Source organism: Mus caroli, chromosome X, assembly GCF_900094665.2.
Source record: "Mus caroli chromosome X, CAROLI_EIJ_v1.1, whole genome shotgun sequence".
NCBI classification, from domain to species: domain Eukaryota; kingdom Metazoa; phylum Chordata; class Mammalia; order Rodentia; family Muridae; genus Mus; species Mus caroli.
The window spans coordinates 132984133-133000484 of record NC_034589.1 but is presented as its reverse complement, the minus strand read 5'-3'; the positions used below and the strand labels follow the sequence as shown (position 1 = coordinate 133000484).

Below are 16352 nucleotides of genomic sequence, written 5' to 3'. Positions count from 1 at the left end.
GTTGTACAAGCTTGCAATCCCACCAACAATGGAGGAGTGTTCCTCTTTCTCCACATCCTCGCCAGCATCTGCTGTCACCTGAATTTTTGATCTTAGTCATTTCCTTTTCTTATTTTGCTCCATCAATTAGGAATCCTAATATGACAGTCAAAAGTAGTAAACAGACTTCAATGCCTTATGCTAAAAGAGAAAGTTTCAAATGTCACACCAGAAAACATTATGTTGGTTATAGGATTTCTGTAAGAGTTTTTAATAATGTTGAGATATTTGTATCCAACCAATGGACAGAAGCAGCTGACCCCTGTTGTTGAATTAGTGAAGGCAGAAAGAAGCTGAGGAGAATGGCAACCCTGTAGGAAGACCAGCAGTCTCCATTAATCTAGACCCCTAAGATCTCTCAAACACTGGATCACCAAACAGACAGCATACACCACCTGATATGAGGCCCCCAACACACATAGAGTATAGGACTGCTGGGTCTGTGTTCATTCAGAGATGATGTACCTAACCCTCAAGAGACTGGAGGCCCCAGGGAGTTTAGAGGTCAGGTGGAGTGAGGGGTAGGGACATCCACATGGAGACCAAGGGGTGTGGAGGAGTTATGGGATATGGAACAGTTGAAGGGTGGATGTGGGCTGGGGATAAAATATGGAGTGTAAAAAATTAATTAATTTTTAAAAAGAGAGAGATTCTACCACTATTTCAAATTTGTTAAAAGTCCTTTTTAGTCTCAAATGGAAATTGGGCATTGTCATATGCTTTCTGTCTATTAATAACAGTCATACGAATTTTTTAAATTAATTTATTTATTTATTTTATGTATTCACTATTGCTCTCCTCAGACATACCAGAAAGGGGCATCAGACCCCATTACAGATGGTTACGAGCCACCATGTGGTTGCTGGGAATTGAACTCAGAACCTCTAGAAGAGCAGTCAGTGATCTTAACCACTGAGCAATCTCTCCAGAATTTTTGTCTTTAGCCTATTGGTGTAATGAGTTCTATTAATTCATTTTCTTATTTTCATTAACCACTTTATTGAGGCATTATTAATATACAAAGAGCAATAAATATTTAATGTTTATAACTTAATAACTTTGAATATAAAGCATACCTGTGAAATTAATACAATTTATAACATAAACATATCCAGGTGCTAAAGAGATGAGTCCACAGTTAAAAGCACTTCCTGCTCTTGAAGATGACTGAAGTTTGATCCCCAGTATGCCTATCAGGCAGCGCCCAATCACCTGTAACTTCAACTACAAAGGACCCAAAGCCCTCTTCTGATCTCCTCAATAGCTAATACAGGTGTTCATAAACCCAGAGATACACATATAAATAAAAATAAAAGATATCTTTAAAGAAGAACCTATTGATCATCTTTAAAATTTTCCTCCTACTTTATCATTTTTTATGAGAATGTTCAATGTTTCGAAGCATATATTTAAGCAAGCAATGTAAGGCTGTCAACTCTAGACCTGGTGCTGGATACTACTAGGTCCTGTGATTCACTCATCTTTTATAAGTCAGACTTTGTACCCTTTTATTAATATCTGCCTATCCCTATCCTAGTTCTTGGCAATCAGCTCTTCATTGTATTTCAGTCATTTTGACTGTTTTAGACTCCTTGTATTTATACTATTATGGATTTTCAATTCTGCAAATTACTAACACCATTTAACACAAAATCCTCTAGGTTTATCTAACTTGCAAATGAAGACTTTTCTTTAGGTTTAAAGCTGAATAATATAAATTGTATATGTTGAATTTTCTTTACTCATTTGCTGTCAATTGACACCTAGGTTGTCTTTACTGGGGTATTACAAATAATGCCCAGGTAAGAATAGTAACATATCTATCCACAATCCTGTTTCAACTCCTGTTAGATCATACTGTCCTCTTCCTGTTAGATCATACTGTCCTCTTCCATAGATACATCTAGCAATTTTTATAGCTATGTATTTTAAGCAATTAAATGTAGTGTCTAAGTAAATCATATTATACACATTTTCCAGGGTTTGTTGCTAGTTCCATGATGCCAGTATTTGTTGTCTTCTGTTCACTTAACTTAAACAGAGATGTCTTTAAATATCCTGAACTAATAGTCCCCCTACCTTTGTTTGACATTCTCTGACTGTGTGCTGAAGCAAGCATCAATGTTCTGGAAGACAGATAACATACCTGTGTTCGCCTCTACTTTTTACTGGGTAGAGACTCAACATCATTCTTCCATTATCTTGGGCCAGTAAGACTTCGCATGCCATTTCTGAGCAAACATGGCAGCACAAGTATTTTTAGAATAAGATGTTGAAACCTTTGGACATATACCAAGGATTGGTATAGCTGGGCTGTATGGTAAATTTATTTTTAGCAGTTTGAGAATTCTGCAAATTTCTGAGCAAACAGATGAGAGAATAAACAGTGTTTGTGTCTGGATTATTCACTCAATATAATATTTTCTGGTTCTATCCATTTACCTGTGAATCTCATTTTTCTTCATAGATGAATAGTGTGTACATTTTTGTTGTCCATTCATCACTAGTTAGACATTGATGAAGCTTACATTCCCTAGCTATTGTAGACAGAGCAGAAAGGAACATGGCCGAACAAGTATCTTTAGCATTTTGGGAATTCTGCACACTAGTTTCCAAAGTAGCTACACAATTCCACCAATGGGAAGAAAGGTTTCTTTTATCCCACACCCTCTCCAGTACTTGTTATCAGCTGCTTTCTTAACCTTTGCCATTCTGACTGGTGTGAGATGAAATCTTAAAGTTGTTTTAATTTGTATTTTCCTAATTGCTACGAACTATGACTTTTTGAGAGATTTCTTCGCTATATTTTATTTCTTCTTTTAAGAACTCTCTGCACAGATCTGTAGCCTATTTTTAAAGTGGGGCATTTGTTTTCCTGAGACTTTGTTTTATGAGTTCTTTGTATATTCTGGATATTAATCCTCTTTTAGGTGTCTAGCTGGCAAAGAGTCTCTCCCATCTGTGGACTTTCTCTTCATTTAGTTGATTTTTTTTTTTACTTTGCTGTACAGAATTCTTTTAATTTCATGAGGTCCCATTTATCAATTGTTGGTACTAATTCCTGAGCAAATGGTATCCTATTCACAAAGCCCTGTCCTACACTTATACCTGTAGGGTGCTACCTATGATTTATTTTAGGTTTTCAGCATTTCAGTTTTCCCACTGAGGCCTTGGTCCATTTCCAGTTGATTTTTGTGTGGAGTGAAATATATGAGCCCAATTTCATTCTTCTACATGTGGATAGCCAGTTTCCCCAGCCTCATTCAATGAAGATGTTGTCTTTCCTCCAGGGCATTTATTCTTTTGTTTGTGGCTTTGTGTTTTTCAGATTTTATGAAACTATAATCACCTGGTTTCTTTGTATGGCAGAAAATACCAATCTAAAGGAAAAGTGCATACTTTATTATTAAATATGAATGCATGCTGAGCTAACTGTACATACATATTCATTCTGCCCATATTAGAAACAATTTGGGCTGGGACTGGTGGCACAGGCTTAATTAGGAGGCTCAAAAACAAGTTCAAGTCCTACCTGAGCTACAGAAGGACTTCAAGGACAGCCCACATGCAAACTAGTGAGACTGTGTCTAAATATAAAATGGAACAAGGGATAAGGATATAACTTAATGGGAAAGCAATTGCCTAGCATGTATGAGACATTGAATTGAGTAGTAACACAAAGGTTTGGCTTTTTTGTTGTTTGTTTTGTTTTGTTTTATTATGGGTAACTTTATATTATGAAAATGAATTATTTATAACCATATACGTATAATTTTATTTTAATCTCTTAAATATAACTCTTCCTCCCTTCTCTTTCTCCCTCCACATCTCCCAGTTACTGCCTACTCCCACATACTACTCAACTTGATAGCCTCTTTATCTTTGATTATATTTGTTACATACATACACATGTGTGTGAGAACACACAAATATATATAAAGAGAACATACTGAGCCTGTTTTGGTTGTTTGTGTATATATGGTTTCAAAGCTGGCCACTCTACATTGGGCAAGCAATAACGGGGCTCATCCCCAGGAGAGGTTAATTCTCCTTTAGGCAATCAGCAGCTGTCTATCATTAATTGCCTAGGGGTGGGACACCATGAAAATTTCCCCCTTCCACATAAACATTGATATTGCTATTGTTCAGGTCTTATTTACGCAGGCATCACTAGGAAAGGCTGTTTCAAATCAGACTTCCCATTACTCTGATTCTTATAATCTTACCACCATTTCTTTCAAGATGTGCCCTGAGCCATAGTTGCAGGAGCTGTGATACAGAAATGTCTGTCTGAGCTGAACTCCTCAGTCTATTGATCTCTGCATTGTGTCCACTTGTGGTTTTCTGTGACGGTCTCCATTTGCTGTAAAGAGAAACTTCTTTGATGCAAAGTAGTAGCTACACTTCCCTGTGGGTTTAAGGATAAGATTTAGAGTGCATTAAGGAATTATGATATTCTAGCAAAGTGGAGGTAGTAGATTCCTTTTTAAGGTCCATAACCTTACTAGGCTCAGAAATCTTGCAGGGTTTCCAGTACTAGGAATTATTTCATTTCTGTTGAATGAGCCTTAAGTTCAATTAGGCAGCTGTTGTCTATCACACACATGTGAGTACCACTTCTTGAACTTTCATGCATATCTTGTCATGCTAAAATTGTTAAAGTTCATAGGCATTGCATCTGGGTTAGGACTGTCGAATTCCTTCCCTCCCTTGGCAATTTGCATGGTGTTTCCTAGAACCCTTGAAGTTAGATCTCAGGAAAGAAGCTTTCAGATCTGATCAAACTCATTACCTATATAATGTGTCATCAGAATGTGTTATCTTCAGCAATATGGGCCCACCCTCAACCCCTCAGAAAGCAACTATAAGTTGCATTGATCATCCATATTGGAATCACTTGGAGAAATCTGATCACCCCTATGAAAGAATGCTTCTTGTATCTGGTGCTAGACTTTTTGTTAGTCTATGGTTCTTATAGAGAATATTGTCAGCGCTGGTGACTTAACTTCCTATAAGATACACATACATACTACATAAATACATACATTCATACACACACACAAATATGTATGACTATACATCTTTTGATAAAAATTCTGCATCAAAATTTCACATTTGCCTCATTTTTTATGCCATAGTCACAATGTGATATGTAATAGAAACAGCATTTTCTTAAATGCCACCAATTTTAGTAGACAATTTAGAAATAAGAATTTCCTAATACATGGCATTGGAAAGATGGCTCCGTTGTTAAGAGCACTTGCTACTCTTGCAGAGGATCTGGGTTCAGGTCCCAGCATTCACACGGCTGCTAACATCCATCTGTCACTTCAAATCATAGAGAATCTGATGGAATGCCCTCTTCTGGCCTCTAAGGGCACTACATGTATGTGGTACACAGGTATACATAAGTAAAACAGTACACACATAATGGACCATCTAGAGACTGCCATACCCGGGGATCCATCCCATAATCAGCCTCCAAATGCTGACACCATTGCATACACTAGCAAGATTTTGCTGAAAGGACCCAGATATAGCTGTCTCTTGTGAGGCTATGACAGGGCCTAGCAAACACAGCCATGGATGCTCACAGTCAGCTATTGGATGGATCACAGGGCCCCCAATGAAGGAGCTAGAGAAAGTACCCAAGGAGCTAAAGGGGTCTGCAATCCTATAGGTGGAACAACATTATGAACTAACCAGTACCCCCCATAGCTCGTGCTTCTAGCTGCATATGTATCAGAAGATGGCCTAGTCAGCCATCACTGGAAAGAGAGGCCCCTTGGTCTTGCAAACTTTATATGCCCCAGTACAGGGGAAGGCCAGGGCCAAGAAATGGGAGTGGGTAGGTAGGGGAGTGGGGGGGAGGGTATGGGGGACTTTTGGGATAGCATTGGAAATGTAAATGAAGAAAATACCTAATTTAAAAAAATAAAATAAATGTTAAGAAAGTTTCCTAATTAACAAAATCTCTGGAGTAATATTAACATGAATATAAGTCAGGGAAATGGGGTTTTCCTAAAGACTTTTCAGGAAAGACAAATAAAACTGTTTAGGCTGGGTCTTTGTAGAGGTGGAAACCCATTCTGTTCTCTCTAGTTACTATGAAGATTCAGAATATTTTGATTTTTGTATTTCTAAGTCTGCAGCATATCAAAGCTACCATGACTCTGCAGAGTGGGTTACAGGATTAGTGGGGGGGAAATTGTCATAGTTTTTCCTATTTTTATCAAGATTGGGATTTTTTTCTTTAAAAAAAAATGCTTCTTGGATTGTTATAAGGCTTTGCTTAATTTCCAAAGTTCTAAAAAGAATTTTTGACACTTTTTGACAATTTTTCCCAGAATTTTCATAGATTTTATGGGGGGATCAGATTCATGTAGATTCATGTGACTTCTTTATTAGTGATTGTGCCAGAAATTAGTCTCCTGGGCTGAGTATTTTCACATTCCTAAAAATACTCTTTAATCTTTACAGACCAAAGACATTTGGAAAAAAATTTTAACCTTGTAAGTAAAATTTTTCAGATGAGACTAGTGACTGATTTATTTTGGAGTCTACGGAGGTATTTCTTACCATCTCAATTCCCATTATTGATAGAAATTTCCTGTCTGGACAGTGACAGTAGCAGCTATACTGTTTGCTCTGTATGAGTGCTGGGTAGTATTACTTTTCATCTTTAAGCTGTATTTTATCTAGTTGTGAGTTGTCTTGATATATCCACATTGTTCTCCTTAATGCCAATGTGTAATCCTACATAGATATCTGGGGCTTTTTTTCCTGCAATTCTCATCCCACTGATCTGTTCCGTAATCTGTGGTTGCCTTCATTTTCACTTCATCTCTGTTTGCTCATCACAAAGAAGATAGCAGTCTCTGATTCAATTCCCTTTCCATGACCTGGAAACTCAAGGTGACAAGCTTGTACAATTATACAATTCTCCTCACTTTTTTCCCCATCTCTCAGTGACCACTTTCATTGGCTGATATGTTCTATCCTATTTACTTTTGTTTGGTTCAAATAGAAGGTGAGATTCAACTCCTGTTATTTCATCTGGACCAGAGGCATAAATCTGTCCTATGCCAGTCCTTTAAGCTTAAATCTGCATTGTTAGCACTCTCTCACTGCTTTCTTCTTAGAAAATCAATAAAATAGTAAATCTATATCTGTCAAGAAGCATTTGCCAAGTCATGAGATATAAAAGAATTCCAAATATCTTTTCCCATGACCAATTTTAAGGTATTATAAATACATAATGTTTCCACTACAGAGATACGATTTTTTAAATTAACTTCAAAAGAATAAATAACAGTAAAATATAGCAGAAAAGAAATAGGATCTGATATTTAAGTTACCACTTTGTTTTTATGTAGTTAAGTGTAAGTTGATATACTTTCATTTCAATAGTAATGATATTGAAAAATCACCATCACAGATTTAAAAATCAACTACTTAACCATATGCATCATACAACTGCTTCTATGCCTGGTAATTAGAATCATCATGAAAGTCAGTGCATGTCCGGAAGCAAAGAAGAATTCATTTACCCTTCTTCCCTGCTCACCAGGGTGTTGGGCTATCCCAGCAAATACACATAGAACCATTTGACCATCATGAAAACAAAATCCATACTAAAATTTTTGATATTAAAAGTTCATTAAGATAGATCTTGACATCATTTTTAATTTCTAAGAATTACCTTTCAAGATGATAAAGTATTTCCTCAGAGCAGCAATACAATAAGCCTGTCACCTAACACCTTTATAGATACTAAGCCGCTAAGTAAGAAGAACAAAGCCCAATATCATTGGCCTACAGGATATATACTTGAAAGGTATAAAAGAAACAGATAGAGAAGAAAAATTAGAAAGAAAAGGTAGAAATGTTCAAATTAAAATATATTTCTTGTGCTTTATTTAAGAACATAAAGTCAGTTCTGAAATAGTCACATATCAGAATATATTGAAGAAGGCAAGGCAATAACTGTGTCCTCTTGCCTTGGCCCAATTACTTGCTAGTAAGGAAGATTGCACAAGCTCCTAGCTATCTGTCTTACCTGACTTCTTGATAACATACCAATTTTAGGGAAAGATTTGAAGGGAGAGAAAGATAATAAGGCTATCACAAACCTTATAGATTTAAGGTACCTTTAGGATAATAGCAAAGCAAAAAAAAAAAATATTGAAAAGTGATGGATGCATTGAAAAACAAGAAACTCATAGTGAAAAGTCACAGACAGTGTGGATGATTGATTCAGTAAGGAAATTTGGGATTGTTATAGAGAAAGAAATTAAAAGAACAATCCCATTCAAATTCCCTTTAAAAAAAAAAAACAAAAAACTAGAGTAAACCTTCCAAAGAGCTAGAGAAAGCAACCAAGGAGCTAAAGAGATCTCCAACCCTGTAGGTGCAACAACATTATGAACTAACCAGTACCCCGGAGCTCTTGACTCTAGCTGCATATGTATCAAAAGATGGCCTAGTAAGCCATAACTGGAAAGAGAGGCCCATTGGACATGCAAACTTTATATGCCCCAGTACAGGGGAACGCCAGGGCCAAAAAGTGGGAATGGGTGGGTAGGGGAGTGGGGGTGGAGGGTATGGGGGACTTTTGGGATGGCATTGGAAATGTAATTGAGGAAAATACATAACAAAAAATATATAAAAAAATAAAATAAAATAAAAAAGGAAACACCCAAACACTCCTTAAAACACTGAAGGATAAAACTGAAGAAGACACTAGAACATAAAAGGACCTCTCTCATGCTCCTGGATTGAAAGAATTAGTATTATGAAAGTTGCTATATTCTATCATAAGCAATCTACAAATTCAGTGACATTTTCTTCAAACTTCCAATGACATTCTTCACAGAAATAGAAAATGCAGTCTTAAAATTTACATGGAAGAGACTGTGTGAAGGCTCAGTGGGTACAACCACTTGCCACCAAATCTGCTGACCTGAGTCCAATCTCTGGAGCTCTCATGGTAGAAGGTACAACTGACTCACACAATGTGTTTTCTGACTATACACGTATATACTACTCTAGCATGCATGTGCTCATCGACAAGCACAGTATATCAACCCGTCGGCCATCAATGGGAGCAGTGGCCCATGGTCCTGTGAAGGTTCTATGCCCCAGTATAGGAGAATGCCAGGGCCAGGAAGTGGGAGTGGTTGGGTTGAGGAGCAGTGGAAGAGGGAGGGGATAGATTTTTGGAGAGGAAACTAGGAAAGGGGATAACACTTGAAATGTAAATAAAGAAAATATTTAAAAATAGTTAATAATGTGGAAAACTTGGAAATTGAGAAGAGGGTATACTTTAATCTTTTTGCCACAAAAAAAAATGGTAGTAATTGAGATATTTCATTGGCTTTGTTTAATTGTTTAGCAATGTGTGCATATATTAAAACATCATGCCATATTAAAAAACAGATGAAATAAAAAAAAATTTTAAGCTCATGGAAGCACAAGAGGCCATAGATACCCAAAGCAATTCTGACTGAAAAACGATGCTGGGGGTATCAGCCCATGTGGTTCAAAACTATCCTACAGAGACATAGTACTGAGACAGCTGGAACAGGCACAAAGATCTACAGAATAGAACAGAAGGTCCAGATACTATTTCATGCAACTTTCATCTATGTATTAGGGCACAATGCCCATGTTAAGAAGAAGGAAATTAGATCTTTTCTTCACCCTTTACAAAAACCAACTCCAAATGAGTCAAAATCCTTAATATAAGACTTGAAACACTGAACTTACTAGAGGAAAAACTAGGAGAAACATTTGAAGATATAACTATAGGCAATTACTTCCTGAATAAGCTTCCTGTCACTCTGGAAACAATACCAACAATGGAAAAGTGCGATTTCACAAAATTAGAAAATGTCCATGTAACAAACAGTTAATGGAGTGAGCATGAAACCTATAGAATGGAAGAAACCTTTGCTACCTATGTTTGCTTTAAATCTTCCAGGAACTGAGAGAAGCCTCAAATGTAGACTGGAAATGTGGGTTATGACTGATTCAGCCACTTATTAGTACTGGAGTCTTGGGGTCATTCCTTCCTGTGGTGCTAAAAATACTCAAGGCAGATGATGATTCTGTGACGTGGGCAAGGATATGTGGAAGAATTAATGAGACAATGTGTACAAAAGAAATTGGTAACTATAAAGCTCTGGAAAAAAATCAAAAAAGGAGAGAGAGAATTAAAAGCCTGATAACCCTAGAGACACTTCAGCTGGAAGTGACTGGCCAAGGAGAACTTTTCTAATGAGAACTACAAAAATCCCAAGATTCTATACTATTCAAGAAACTCCAGAAATAAATAAAAGTCCCACAGTGCACAGTACATTAGGAAACTTACTGAATTTAATTTGCTCAACTGCTTCCTATAAAAAGTAGGAGCACAATGTGACTAACTAAATGCCACTTTAGAAAGATTCAGGTCAAATGACATTAGTCAAATGACAGCTCCATGAATCACTGGTGATGGTCAGATTACGCCAAAGTGTCTGCCAGGAAAAAAAAATGAGGAAGTCATTAATTTATGTACACAAACTGAAAACAATGTAGCTCAGGGATAATATTTTGTCTATTTCAGGATTTTAGTTATAAACTTCATTTAGCCCTTCAGTGACTACTAGCACACGTTCATGGTATCCGTGGCAGCTTGCTTTGTTTTAATCATGGTCTCATACTTGTGCTTGTATTTTAAAGTGCTAGTAAAAAATTTCCTATAGTCAGATCAGAGCTTAGTATATATTATCCCCGTCTCACCTCCAATAGCCACACCCCCACAAGGAAAGTGCTGGGATAAAGGACAGGAGAAGCAAGACAAGGGGACTGTAACCTGAGATCATCTATGAGAGAGAAAAAAAAAAAAACGGAAAAGAAGCCAAAGCTTGCAGCCAAAAAGAACAGTTTACATCAGCATTTAATGAAGAGAACAGGGTACAGAGTGGATATGTAACTAGAAATCGATCATGAGAGGAAGAGGAGGAGCCGGGACATAAAACACTTGACAAGCAGACTATTATACATGTTACTGTCTTCTATTTATATAAGGTTGAGTACATGTTGAATAAGTAGGTGAAGAGGTTAAAAATGGAGTAAGTCTACTGCAGTAATTATATGGGTCTAGAGAGAACATCCTGATTAACAAGTGATCTGCCATCCACATGTGAGAAATACTGAAGATCTTTGTGGATGACAGTGACATAGGTTACATTAATAATAGGAATAATAGGCATTATCTTCATTCTTGAAAGGAACAATGGAGGAAAATATCCCTTCTAACAAAGCAATCCTTAGACTCCAGTAAAAGAAAGACCATGTCTGGTTCCCCTTATGATGCAAATCAAAGATTACAATGATCCATTAAGATGGCTTTGAGTAAAATGCCTGCTATTTCTGGAAGTCAGTCCTGAGGAGGCTGCAGTGACAAACCACAAAAATCAGAGCAACCCATCTTTGAGGCTAGTTCCATTCTACCTTTGCAGATGACTCATAATATTGGACTGAACTTGGTGCAGGAGAATGGGGGTTCTATCTGGATAATCTACTCTATCTAATCAATTTTTTAAAAAAAAGCATACACAGACAGTTTGGGCTTCAAACTTCATTGCTTTTGGCCTGAATTATCCTGTTTGCCATTCTGTATCAGGTATATAAATGACTGACAGTTGTGCCCTCACTATGTGCTGTATATAACTCAGAAGCTTCTAAATGCTATAAATGCCACTAATGCTTTGAAAACATTTATTATATTAGTAAGTAGTTGATTTTAGGCAAGTGTTTTCCTTATCTTCCTCAAATGATAGTAAAGATAATGGACACATAAGTCCTACCTGAATTCATCTTGTGAGAGAAGAGCTGGCACTAGAATCCTTTCTAGAATGTATTCTTCATTTGCACTATTTGACACATAGCAGTATACACATAGATACTTCCCATATATGTCACCATGACACGGTGTTCTCTTTTGTTTTGAAGCTATACTATTGTGACATCCAAAATTTAAATGTTGCATGTTGGGCCAGGCAAGGCAGGAAAAAATTAAACATTTTTGTTGGAAACATAACCTTTTATAAAACTACAATTCTTGAAAAGCAGACTCGGGCCAGCCCTAGCGCTCTCAACTCAGATAAAACATGACTTCTGCTTTGAACAAGGAAGAAGCCCACACAGACCCAGAAAGACAAACACGATTGTTAGCTGAACTAAATTCCTTGAGGTTGGCAGAGAAAGATAATTTTCTTTCCAGTCATCAAACAGTGAGGTGTGCCCTTCAACTGGAAGCACTGAATCCAGACAATTAGAGGGATGATTCAAAGGAGGTACTTTCAGGATTTAAGTCACCATGTCTCAGTCTTCAGAAGAATGTGCAGCTGACCAAGGCCAGACCTGTGAAGAGACCCAGAAACTACAGGTTGCAGCAGCCTCCGTCGATGTTGAGGAGCCATGTTCCTCATCTCATCTTATGGCTACTAGTCTGAAGTGAGGAAACCTAAGTCTCCAAGGATGTGGAGGAGCCATGTTCCTCTTCTCAACTTCTTATGGCTAGCAACCAGGATGATCCTGAAGATGAGATACCCAGTACTTCCAGGGGTCTTCAGCATCCCTTGATTCTTCAAGGGAGTCTGCTGAGGGTCTTGATCACCAAGAAGTACAGGGTAACCCAGTCATTCCACCAGATCAGTCAGATAGCACAGATTTACCTGAGATGACTGTAGATGGGAAAGTTGATTTCTTGGTGAATTACATGCTGTACAAGTATCAGGTGAAAGAGATGATGAGTATGAATGATATAATGACACTCATTGTCAGAGAAGATGAAGATTGTTTTCATGAAATCCTCATGAGAGCTTCTGAGCACATGGAGATGGTCTTTGGGCTGGATGTGAAGGAAGTAGATCCTATCAACCATTGCTATGCTCTCTTTATCAAATTAGGTCTCACCTATGATGGGATGCGCAATGATGAGTACAGCTTTCCTAAAACTGGTCTCCTGATACTCATCCTGGGTGTAGTCTTTATGAAGGGCAACCATGCCACTGAAGAGGAGATTTGGGAAATATTGAATCCAATGGGAATCTATGCTGGGATGACTCATTTCATGTTTGGTGACCGTAGAGAGCTGATAACTGATGAGTTTGTGAGGGAGCAATACCTGGAATACCAGCCAATAGCCAATAGTGATCCCATACAGTATGAATATGTGTGGGGGCTACGGGCTAAAGCTGAAACTAGTAAGATGAGACTGTTAGAGTTTGTGGCCAAGGTTCATGGGTCAGACTCTACTGCGTTCCTTTCTCAGTATGAAGAGGCACTGATTGAAGAAGAAGAGAGAACCCTTACCATGCTATTAGAGCATGCTAGCTCAAGTTCTGCTTCTGGTGAAAGTTCTAGTGACACAAGCAGCAACTTCTCTTATGTCTTGTACAGTCAGAGATCAATTACTTCTGTATAATTTACAGAGAACTTTTAGACTTTAGGGGGAAGATGTACGACCTAGATTGATATAAGGAGAAGGGAGAGTCTTAGCTGCATAGTCCTAATTTGTATAAGCACCATGCCATGCTTTTCATTGTTTGCCCTTTCTATTTGAATGTACTTACACTTAAAAGTATTGTTGTTTAGTTTCAAAATCTCAACTTAATACCATTCACAAATTTAATAAGAGCGTTGTCCTAACATAAAACTAATTGGGAAATAATCCCATCTATCTGTTCAGTTATCTGGAGTAGTAAAACATGCGTTTTCTAAGCTTCTACCTTTTAAACAGCTTTGTTCTAATAACTTTCTTTGTACCTTTCCATTTCTCAATAAAATTACATGCTCTATGTGGAGTTGTTTACTTTATAGTTGCCAAGGGGAATAAAATTCAAGAAACTTTGAAAAAAAAAACTACAATTCTTTCAGTAAGAACAAGAGTGACCTGGTTTTAGTGAACCCAATATGCAAAACAAGAACATTACAAAACAGACATGCAGAAGGTGATTACATTTATAAGGGACTGCTCAGCAAAACTGCCTGTGTACATTTAAATGTTTAAGATCATTATTTGGCAGAACCCTCTGGGACAGAGAAACTAAAGTTCAATGTAAAGATCCACTGCCAAATGAAGACCAAAAGGACGAAATAAGCATCTTTGAAGTAATAATGGAAGTCAGGAAGAAATAGAATCTCTTCAACAGAACCTCCATTTACCTTGACAATATTAGGCATCTAGTAATTGGCCTAGTGCATGGCCTTTCTAGTTTCTCAGGAATGCAGCCCCCCAAGTTTTAAGCACAGACTTGGGTATTATTCTGTGCTGCTCCTTGTGTATCATGTCCTCCAGTCTGTTATCAAGTCATTTGAAGGAACTCTAAAATTCTCTTCTTTTTAACTTCATTTGTAGTATAATTTCCATTCTGTCCCAATTAATTTCTCCATTGGCATGGCCATTGGAATCACCTAATACACCTTTCTTTTTGATCATTTTTTTTCCGTAAGAACTTTAAAGGGATTCTCAATGCCTAGCTTCTCAACTAGATTTTTAATATTTCTCAATATACCTCATCTATTCCTACATTATTTCCTTTCTTTCCAGAATCCTACCCAAGACAATATGAATTCCCATCCTGGACTTCTGATACAATGAATATTCTCCCAGTTCCTATAGCTACCTATTTAAATCCTACACAACCTTAAAGATGCAACTCAGGTTCTAGTCTTCTATTTCTTTTTATAACCACCACCCTCAATAAAGTAACTTAATCTTAACCTTTAGGATTATATTTAGTGCTAGCTATGTTCAAAGCATTGACCTCTTTTTTGTTTTGTTTAGACAAATTGGATGGCATATACAGATGTGAATGCTCAGTCATTGGGAGCAACATCAGGAGTTCAGGCAATGCTTGGCTATATAGTAAGCTTAAGGTCAGCTTGGACTATCTGAGACCCTGTATTAAAACAACAACAAAAGAAATTATATATATATATATATATATATATATGCCTGTTAAAAGCTGGAACCCATTTTGTAATGTCTGACTCAGAAACAGAGATGATTCTCTGGGACTATGAGGAATAACAGGCCATTAGCTGAAGGGCTTCAAATGTTTTACCTTCAACAAATCAAAGTGACATATATGTTAAAAACTCTTAAATGTATTCCATTCATGTCCAAGTGTCCATTTGTTAAAAACACATGGACTCTTAGAACAGCTGAGAAGGAAAGAACTTCAAACGATCATTCACAGTGAACATGAAAACAAAAACAGCAAAACAAAGTCAAGTTCTGTTTCCTGGGATTTCTTGTGTTTTCTTTCCAGCTCGTGTCTCTAGCTGTATATGTAGCAGAAGATGGCCTAGTCGGCCATCATTGGGAAAAGAGGCCCCTTGGTCTTGCAAACTTTATATGCCCCAGTACAGGGGAATGCCAGAGCCAAGAAGTGGGAGTGGGTGGGTAGGGGAGCAGAGCAGGGGGAGAGTATAGGGAACTTTTGAGATAGCATTTGAAATTTAAATAAAAAAAATTTAATAAAAAAAGAAGCCACCATTCATTGGTAAATGAAACCAATTTTAGAAAATGTATGGCCCTTTGGGTCCACTGCAGCACCGGGTTTCCTAGCCAGGGGAGTCTCGGACACCTGCAAGGACACACACAGGAACCCCCCCACGGGATCCTAAGACCTCTGGTGAGTGGAACACAGCACATGCTCCATCCAATCCAATCGCGCAGGACCTAAGACTGCATTAATTAAGGAAGCAGATAACCCGGCCTGATCAGGGGCACAAGTCCCTTGCAGTTCACTCCAGCAGTGGGGTTACTTCTGTGCAGAGTTTCTGGACACCAACAAGGTCCTCACAGGACCTTCCACGGGATCTGAAGACCTCTGGTGAGTGGAACACAACTTCTGCCAGGAGGCAGGTTCGAACACCAGATATATGGGCACATTTCCTGCAAGAGGAGAGCTTGCCTGCAGAGAGTACTCTGACCACTGAAACTAAGGATAGAGCTAGTTTCCCAGGTCTACTGATATAGGCTAACAGAATCACCTGAGGAACAAACTCTAACCAGATACAACTATAACAACTAGCTCCAGAGAACACCAGATGGCGAAAGGTAAACGTAAGAATCCTACTAACAGAAATCAAGATCACTCACCATCATCAGAAAGCAGCACTCCCACCCCACCTAGTCCTGGGCACCCCAACACAACCGAAAAGCTAGACCTGGATTTAAAAGCATATCTCATGATGATGGTAGAGGACATCAAGAAGGACTTTAATAACTCACTTAAAGAAATACAGGAGAA

General features: G+C 37.8%; 1 protein-coding gene and 1 pseudogene across 1 annotated transcript in view; both read left to right on the top strand.

Moving 5' to 3' along the window:
• Trpc5 (transient receptor potential cation channel subfamily C member 5) overlaps nt 1–16352 on the top strand; it is a 286364-nt gene that overhangs the window by 113147 nt on the left and 156865 nt on the right. The gene's annotated exons all lie outside the window — the stretch shown is intronic.
• LOC110286412 lies at nt 12398–13516 on the top strand (annotated as a pseudogene).